Genomic DNA, 7,107 nt, shown 5'->3' with positions numbered 1-7,107 from the left:
GAGGCCACACCTCGAGTATTGTGTCCAGTTTTGGGCACCTCAATACAAGAGAGATATCGAGGTGCTGGAGCGAGTGCAGAGGAGGGCAACGAAGCTGGTGAAGGGCCTAGCAAGCAAATCATATGAAGAGCGGCTGAAAGGAGCTGGGACTGTTTAGTTTGAGGAGGAGGAGGCCGAGGGGAGACCTCTACAACTATTTCAAAGGACACTGTAGAGAGGTTGGTGCTGGTCTCTTCTCACAGGTAATTAATGACAGAACAAGAAGGAATGGCTTCAAGCTCCAACAGGGTAGATTTAGACTGAACATTAGGAAAGAATTTTTCACAGAAAGAGTGGTGGGGCATTGGAATAGGCTGCCCAGGGAGGGGGTTCAGTCACCATCCCTGGATGTGTTTAAGAGACGTTTAGATGTGGTGTTGGGGGATATGATGTAGAGGAGAACTTTGTAGAGTAGGGTAGATGGTTGGACTCAATGATCCCAAGGGTCTCTTCCAACCTAGACAATTCTATGATTCTATGATTTTGTTGTTGCTCACAGATATGCTCCAAAACTGACAAACTACATTTAGATCAAAATTTAAGTGACAATGCTCTAATGAACGTTTTCAGAAATAGTTTTACATACTGGATACTTATTAGCATGTAGGCTAGGAGCAGCAACAGAAGTCATTGTCTTATTAGGTATTTTCTATATAATAGAGAAATCTGTTGTCCTGGTACAGATAGCAAATATATTAAAAAGCACTTCTAAATCTGTATCACTGAAAGCCTTGCTTTGGAGTACAGATATATATTTTAGCATGTATTACACAGCTTACCATAACAACCCTAGACCTTGAAACCACTTCTGCTAAGCTCTCCTAATGCTTGAGATGCGTTCTCCCTCTGACAGTCGCGTGACTGGAAGTTGAAATTTGCTAGAAAAGCTCTTCACAGATGCAACAAAAAAGCAAAGACTAAATATTTTAGTTATACATGTGTATTTTTTTTTAATCTAAAGCCACATGAGTTACATATTTGAAAAAACAGATTCCGGAGGGGGGTGGGGGGTGGAGAACAAAACAAAAGCAAAGAACAATGATCCCATGTCATGTTTGACTAGAGCTCAAGAATTTTTAACAGTCCAAATATTACTCTATCACTATTCGACTTAATGTTATACAATATATTGCTTAATCAGAAAGCAAATCAAATTACTCAGTCCCACTCTCCCCCCTTTTCCCCAGAAGGGGGGAGGTTTCCACTGAGAAGAAATCAAATAGGGACCTTCCATACAAACAGCCCAACTCAGCTTCTATAAACACAATGCCCTCATCTGCCATTTAATCACCAAAACTCCCCCCATAAATTAAGTAGAAGGTTTATTCCGCCCTCTTTTGAGACGTCAACAAGGTTCACATACGTACTAATTATAGGCTTTTCCTACACCTACTTTTGTAGCATTTACCCTACTATCAAGTAGCATAAACCTTTTCTTTCACTGATTTAACATAAAGGTGTTCACTCATAAAGGCCTTCATCTTTATGAGTTTCCCCCAAAACATGGAAAAATCTTATTGCCACACAAAAAAACCAAAAAAAGCAGTACTTACACCAGCACTACTAGATCAACATTAATGAAAAAAGTTGAACTGTGGGCTCAGACCACACCAAACAGAGAATTTCACTTGGCTGAGTACAATATACTCAAGCAAGTAGCACACAACAGTTCCTAGAAAAAAATCCAGGCAGAACACTGACTTTTTCTACATATGCATCTAGACTCAAGAGACTGAATTTCAAGTTCAGAAATACCGAAGCACATATCAATTTTCTTAAGCTTAATCTCAAAGATCTTCACACATTTATGTTTTCATGTCCCACCTTGTTCAATGTTTAGTGTACATGACACACTAAAGACAATGAGTTGTCCATCCAGAGCAGCTGGATGAAAGGGCATGACAAAAAAATAATTAAAAAAACAAAACACACAATGGACAGGTGACAATCTTCCCAGCACACTGGCTGTGCCAGTCATCACTCATTCCAGGTCACACTGCTCTTATAGTCTTAACAGACACTTCTTGAAATGTGAACTGACAAATCAGCAAAATACTGTGTTAGATGCATACTACTTTTCCCCACATTAAGCAAGTGGGATAAAAAAAAACGAAACAAACAATGTAAACACACTAACAGTGACCTTTCTTTGTGAAAAACGTAATCAGCAGTGGTGAAGTGTGATTTTCTGTGTTAAGAAAGGCTTCTTGGTGCGTCATTGCTGTATGCCACTCCCACAGAACACTGCCTGAGTTTGCAAGCGATCTCACTCAGGGCCCGAGTCAAGATTTGTTCATTCATCCTGCTAGCTATGCATCCTACAGGCCAAATTCCTCCTTCAGAAATGTGTCAGCCCCAAGCAACACAGACTCATGCAAAAACATAAAAATGCCATTGATCACAGCATTTGGTTTATTCCTAAAATTCAGCTCAGGCCCATGGATGCAGTGGCATTCAGAATTAATTTAAATTATTAGTATACTCTTCGTGACTTAAAAATATTAACAACTAAAAAGCTGGGGTGCAGATTTAAAACACTTTTTGTCACTTTGAAAACTAATTTACTGTTACAGACCACATGAACAATAAGTTACTTTGCCCTAAGTTTAAGCTTTGCCTTCACCTAAAAGCAAGAAAACAAGAACATTTTCTATCAGACGGCATTATATTGATCATACACTACAGAAAATTGTGTCTAATACAGATCAGAATAAGAGAAGATAGTGGATAGGGATATAGAGCACAGTTACAGAGAATTCACATCCTGGAGGGGGGGAGAAAAAAGGCATCATGACTAAACGATTTAATTCAAAACTGTGGAAGAGTCACAGAAACATCTGAAGACCATGATCACATAATATACGGCCGTGTATAGGGAAATTGGCTTTTTTTTTTTTTTAAAGTAAATCTTCAAGTACTTCGTAAACCAGTAGACGATAGATCAGTTCCTACTGCTGATCAGACATGCAGTTGCTACTTCACACCACATATCTGAATTTGAATCAAATCATGGCAATTTGAACTTGGATCAACTTGCACATTTAAATCTTAGTATTGAATTTTTTCCCATTGATTTTTTTTTTAATTTCCAAATTTAATCTTTTCAACTGAACTATGAATATTTCAATAGCAAGCAAGAAATAAGATGCACTACTTCACCTTAAGGGAAAAAATAAACAACCCTAAACACCAAGATTCCCCACATCCTACCGGTTCAATTTAGTCAGTGGAACAGCCTAGAGAAAAACATGGTGAAGATTTCTACTTGTGCCCATTGCCAATTGGGAATGACTGATGAAAAATGACCTTGATTAAGGATGTGCCAACACATTACAGGTGCTGGACAGACCTTGTTTCCAAGCACGCCCACCTCAGCTGTCTTGGTACCGTGTTTATCAAACTGAGCATTCTTTAGAATCCACAACATCAGAATAGCATCAGTCTTGTGAACACTAGTACTGAGGCTTACTCAAGTGGTTGTTTTGGGAAGAAAGCTGGAAAAGATACACTGATGGAGGAGAATTCTGAAGGGAGAAATAGAAGGCTTAACAAAGAAAAAAAAAAAAACAAAACGGAAAAATAAGAGAATCTCATTCTGTGTTTGTAGTGCTTTAGTATCAGGCATGATACAATCTTAGCCAATACTTCTAAAATACCTGTAAATACACATGTACAATAAACAATCTACTCTGAAATTTGGGACACAAAGTTTAATCATGTGTTACTTGATAAAAACCTGATAGTGCCATCAGTATGGCACATGGAAACAATAAAATAATTGATCTGCCCAGCTTTGCACACACTACTTACGATTAACAACTAAATCTCATGGAGAAATGTTATAAGATTGAAAAAATAATGTTCTTCTGAACATTTGAAGATGAAGGCATGCCTAGGAAAAAAAGGTGCATAGCTAAAAGTAACAGAGAAACACATGAAAAATTTCAGATAAAACTTTTCCCCTCTAAGTTCAAACAAGTCTAACCAACCAAAGAATGGGAAATGGTAACCTCATTACACTGAAGAAAGAATTTGAAAATATGATGCTGTTAAACAAGATCTAACAGTAGGAAGGAAAATAAACAGTATTTAGGATTTAAGATTTTAAAAACATACCATGACTTGAACAAACACTTTATGTTTTTGTTATTGTTGGCATCTTCTCAACGATAGCATTAAAAATAATTCTCCTGAACTAATACTTCTTTCTTCACAACTTGCATTTTGACAGAATGGGGTTTAAATATATATATATAAATATCATTGTACAAAGAAGAGAAACACAAGAATCTCCCCATATTCTGTAAAACAATATTTTCCTGGACAATAGTACAAAGTCTCTCTTGTTTCCTATCTGTTCCTGAACTGGGATGCAACAGGGAGAGGTAGATATTTCAATACTTCTACAATACACCTCACTATAGCTCTAGTTCCTTACCTGTCAAAGTCTGAAAACCTTGACAAAATACATACCAAACCATCTTTATTTATGTAGCTAAATCCAAGACAGTAGAATCATAGAATGGTTTAGGTTGGAAAGGACTTTAAAGATCATCGAGTTCCAACCTCTCTGCCATGGGCAGGGACACCTCTGACTAGACCAGGTTACCCAAGGCCACGTCCAGCCTGGCCTTGAACACTAAACACTCAAAAAATAAGAAGCTCTCACTGAGTTTTTTTCAGTTTAAAGACAACTGTTTCACTGTAATAACTACCTATTAAACAAAAAATATAGCACTTTTATACTGCATAATTAAGTCTATTTGGGCATAATGCACAGCAGTCACATAGTCAAAGACTAAATGGTAGAAAGATACCAATCTTGGTCAAGCAGCTCCTTTGAAATTATATGCTTCTAACTAACCATCTTCCATATTATAAAGTTTATTTATATATGGTGAAGTATGCTGCTCATATTTCCAAAATAGTTGTAGAGACAACGATGAGCCATCCCAGGTTTTAAAAGAACTTAAAGACAACAGGGCAGCAATAATATAAAACTGTGATGGTATTAAAGCACAAGTACAGGAAGTACATAAATTAATCAAGTGTTAAGAAGGTACATCATCTACTGTATTGCTCTCTACATAAATTATACCTGTGCCTCCAGAACACTTAGGCATTTCTTTTTCTTCTCCCACCCTCCCTTTTCTCTTTTGATTCCACATCGTATTTTCCAAAATATTGTAAATAGCTATGCTATCGGACAGCAGCCACACTCCGTAACCAGACCTGCCTCCTAAGGAATCTCCAGCTGGGTACCGCTTCAGAAACTGCCTCAAAAAGTCTAGTCTTCTATGTCCTGCTCTCCTTCCACCATTCTGACATCCACTTCAGAATAGGCTTCAGGACAGGTTCATACTCGTATTGGCCCGCCAGGAGCAAGTCGAGAAAACTTACAACTTCAGAAGTTGAAAAAAGTTACAACTGTAAACAGTTGTATTTAGAATGCTAATAAGAGAGTAGGTGTGACTTTGTGGCACTCTTGCATAGTCTAAAAGTTATCATACAGTAGAATGGAGCTCCCATTGAACTTGCTTGCCTACAGATCAGTCAGCTGGTAACTTTGCAATGGCATTTTAGAAGGATTTTACACAATTCAGCAAAATTCTCTCCAAAGCAGGGCTACTTTACCTAGTGGGAGCAACTGTCCCAAAAAGCTTTGAAGCTTTATATTTTAAATTTAAGATCCAGATACCTCTCTCTAGCCGAATTTTATTTCGGTTCGAAAAGTATACTGCTTATTTTTCCACATCAATATATTAAGCTCAGCAGAATTAAAGTAGTCTTAAGTTTATTTAGCTGCGTATCTGAAGTAAGTTCAGGAATTTTCAAATACTTTTTTCAGCAGCACCACTGATAAACAACTAGATTACATCAGATTTTATTCACAGAATAGCAGGGAAAGAATAACAAACTGTTTTTATGTTATGATGAATAAGAAGAGATGTACCGAAAACAATACCAATTCTCAGTTATGTAAACTACAGTATCTAATTCTTACAATTATTTTTGAGCCTTCCTTATCCCTTTTCCCTCACCCTTTTTTCAGAAAGCCTCAGGCCAATAAGATATTATGATAAAAATCAGGAAAATACTTAAGAACGGTACATGGTAAGAAGGGAATAATTATTTAACTAATAAAGTTTGGGAGCTTGTCTGGGACTGGAGACATCTATACTCAAACCTTTCTCAGATAAACTTCTAGTCAACCTTTCTATTATTAGTTTCTCTCTGTCTCAGTTCCTCCAACCTCTAAAATAAAGGTGACAGCAGTTTTCCGCTCTGCAGCAGCTGCTGTGAAAAGAAGGACGTTACAGATGACATTTTCAGATGTTCACATACCATGCTAATAGAGCTATGTTAATAATAGGAATAATTACTATATAAAAACCCCAAGGTCAAAGACTGATAAAATACCACCTGAAGTGTAGTAGAAAGCTTGATATAGTTTATGTACAGACGTTTCCAGAAGTTACCCTGAAAATTTGTCAGGCATTTTCAGCAGTGACCTCCCCCACTTGCAGTTCGGTAAGTTGGCACTAATTCTAATTGCACAAAGGCGGAACTAGAAACAGCTTTGTTACCCCATTACAAATTAGTAGCCTATATTAAATATTTCCCAAATATTAACTTGCAAAAGTTAAACTTTCTTTGGAAATCTCCATGGAACCCTTTAGAAAGACATTTAAAAAAACACCCCAAAACCTCATTTGAAAAAAGAAAATAAGTAATTGTTTGAAACACTGCCACAGTATGAAAGTGTTTCTTACCCACTACTAAGTCATAGAACTAGCAACAACAACAAAAAAGTTGCTTTTAAAGTTCTGAAAATCTATTACGTGCTGCTACGATTAATTTCAGTACAACACTGCGAACTACACGCTGCTCCCTACCCCGACTGCCAAGAAACAACGGGGTTCAGCTAAACAAATCTGCGCTCTCCTCCCCCGGCTGCGGGGGGGGTTCACCCCTTTGTTGTCAGAGGGCGGCTCTCGGCACGGATGCTCAAATCGCCGTCCCCCTGCAGCGGGGAACTCGCCGCACTCGCCCGCCGTTCACCCTGAG

General features: G+C 37.8%; 1 protein-coding gene across 1 annotated transcript in view; it reads right to left on the bottom strand.

Annotated features, from left to right (window-relative positions):
- CERK (ceramide kinase) overlaps window positions 1–7,107 on the bottom strand; it is a 51,043-nt gene that overhangs the window by 33,708 nt on the left and 10,228 nt on the right. The window lies entirely within an intron of this gene.

Source organism: Charadrius vociferus, unplaced genomic scaffold, assembly GCF_000708025.1.
Source record: "Charadrius vociferus isolate BGI_N301 unplaced genomic scaffold, ASM70802v2 scaffold363, whole genome shotgun sequence".
Classification (NCBI taxonomy): domain Eukaryota; kingdom Metazoa; phylum Chordata; class Aves; order Charadriiformes; family Charadriidae; genus Charadrius; species Charadrius vociferus.
Note: the sequence above shows the minus strand (reverse complement) of the source record. Positions and strands in the feature narration are given on the sequence as shown.